Below are 2789 nucleotides of genomic sequence, written 5' to 3'. Positions count from 1 at the left end.
GGGGCTGGTGGGGCTGCAGGGGAGAGTTAAGCTCTGCCTGCCAGAGCCCCTCAAAATTTGGAATGTGAAGTGCCTCTTAACCCGTGTCCCGGGGCAGGATCAGGGTTTTGCACCTTTTTGGGCATCATTTCTCAGCCACGGGCACATCTCTGCTGCCTCAGCCTTTGTGGCTGCCCTCCTGCCTGCTGTGAGGGTGATGGGGTGGGATGTGGGGTGCCTGTAGCTTCACCCTGATGTGCCAGAGCATCTCCCCGTGGTGCAGGTCACCAGGGAGGTGCCTCTTCAGGAGAGCCCCTGCTCCTGGCTCTGCTGGGCAGGGATCCGGGTCCGGCAGCATCACCTGCTGCTCAGCCACTCTTGGTTTGTCTCTGCTGAATTGTAGTTCCAGATAAGTTATTTCTGTGGGGTTTTTTTTGGGTGTATTTACTCCTGACTGGGCGTGGAAATGCCACTGTGACTTTGCTACAGATTTTGTTTGAAAAAATAAAATGATTGTTTTCTTTTTCTTCTTTTTTCTCCCCCTCTTTTTGCCCCCCAGGCAGGCAGGTGTGGGGTGCAGGTTCCCTTTCCCCTTGTCCACCTCCAGGGCCTGATCCTGCACAGTGCAGTTATGGGGTGGGGGGTCCCACTGCTCTGGAGGTGGCTGGGAGCAGCCCTGGGCTGTCCAAGGGGGCAAAGTGGGGACCTGTTCACCCCCCATTGACCTGAGCGGGGTGGGCTTGGCCCCAGTGCACCCTCCTTGCAGGAGCCATTCCAAACCTCTCCTGGGTGTTGCACCCTCTAGGAAAGCCAGGATTTGGGGCACAGACACTCATCCCAATGTGGGTGTCCTATGGGAGCTCCATTCCCACTGCTGGGGTGGAGCTGAGCAGGCTGCAGTGGAGCTGGGGGGGGTGAAGCAGCACTGGGAGCACCCCAGCCTCGTGATGTGGAGCTCAGCACTTATCAGGGTGTGGGCAGAAGCCCCTGGCAGCTGCTGATAAGATCCCTGAGGAGGGGCCAGCTTGTCCCCCTGCTCCAGCCCCATTCCCCCCTCATCTGATGAGGATCCCTGAACCGTGTGCCTGAGAAGCAGTGAGGAGGATCCTGGCTCGGGGGCTGTGTGGACCCCCCAGCCCCTGCAGACAGGTAGGACCCATCGTGCTGCCCTGAGTGGGGATATGGGGCTGGGGGCAGCGAGGCTGGATGGGGCTCAGGCACCACCAGTGCAACCTAAGGGTTTGCTGGAGGTTTTTTGCACCATGCACAAGGGAAAAGTTCTCTTGGGGCAGCTCAAGGGCTCTGGAGAAACTGAGGCAGGAGGGTGGGTCTGCCTTGGCTTTGCTGGTTGTGCCCAAGCCCCTGGGCTGAGGTCCACATCCAGGTCCTGTTTGTGTGGCCAGAGACCCCAGGTAGGTTTAGAGAGGTGCAAACCACAAGTAAGGGTTGGCTTAGTGCTTAGAGCAGAGAAGCTCCTGGTGTGGGGAGGGGGCTCTGCCTGTGTTTGCTGCTCTCCCACCAGGAGTCACCCAGAGCTGAGCAGTTTCCCTGGGCTGGGTCACAGCCTCCAAATATTTCCCAGCACGTTTTTCCCAGCCCTGGCTGAGGAGGCTGAGCTGCCTCTGGGCTGCGGGCAGAGGAGCAAAGCTCCTCCCAAAGTGCTGTATTTTTGGGGGGTTTCACCCTGTAGCACCCAACCAGTGAGGGGACAACACGATGAGGGGGACCTGCAGGTGCCTGGGGACCCCTGGGGTCCCTGGGGACAGCCCCTGCCAGCGTGACAGCTCGTTGTCCCAGGGGTCTGGCTGTGGGGCTGTGGGGACCTGGCACGGCTGGAGGTCCTGCTGGGGTGGGGAAAGCAGAAAATTGTCTTTGTGTGTTGGTCTTTCAGAAGAAGTGAGAAAATGTCATCATTAGAGACAGCCCAGTGACAATCCTTGTACGAGGGGTCCTGCTGGGGTGGGGAAAGCAGAAAACTGGGTTTGTGTGTTGGTCTTTCAAAAGAAGTCAGAAAATGTCATGGTTAGAGACAGCCCAGTGACAATCTTTGTATGAGGATCAGGTCAAGGGGGAGATTCTGTCCAAGGAGGGATTTTTTTCTGCTGCCTTTTGGGTCTCTTTGAGATCAAAAATCAGATTCTCTTAGAGTCTTCTCCAGCTGAACAGCCCCAGGGCTCTCAGCCTGTCCTGGCACAGAGATGTTCCAGCCCCTCAGCAGCTCCAGAGCCTCCCCTGGACTCTCTCCAGTAGCTCCTTGTCTCTCTTGAACTGAGGAACCCCCCAGCAGCAAGTCCCAGGTCGGGCTCCGAATTTTCCTCCTCGATCTTCCTGCTTTTATTTCAAACCACAAAGGCTTTACCACGGGCACCCAACACTTCCAGTGCTTCTCCCAACACACAGCCACCAGCAGCAAGGACACTGGGAAGGACCAGTCCCTTCCTTTATTTCTCTCCCCATTTTTCTGCTCATCTTCAAATACCTCAGGATGGAGGCAGCGCCCTGGCTGAGCTCATTGCCATGGGGTCGTTGCACCAGTTTAACCCCCTTCCTTTTTTTTCTGGTGGTCACAATTATAAGCCCATGAATTCCTCAGGCTGTGTTTAACCGAGGCTGCAGTTTGTGTGTGGAGATAGAATTTATCAGCAGCTCTCACTGTCTGTCTCACAGGGCAGAAGGAGTGTTAATAATCTCCCAACCTGGAGCTGATAGTTATGATCCTGAGCTACTTGGGCTTTTTAAACAACTGTTGCCCTCCATTTAAAATCATAATACATTAGCAGAGTTTAAAATGCAGCAATGCAATGGGAGAA

The sequence above is a fragment of the Merops nubicus genome, unplaced genomic scaffold (genome assembly GCF_000691845.1).
Source record: "Merops nubicus isolate BGI_N331 unplaced genomic scaffold, ASM69184v1 scaffold19063, whole genome shotgun sequence".
Lineage (NCBI taxonomy): Eukaryota > Metazoa > Chordata > Aves > Coraciiformes > Meropidae > Merops > Merops nubicus.
This window is presented reverse-complemented; position numbering follows the sequence as displayed.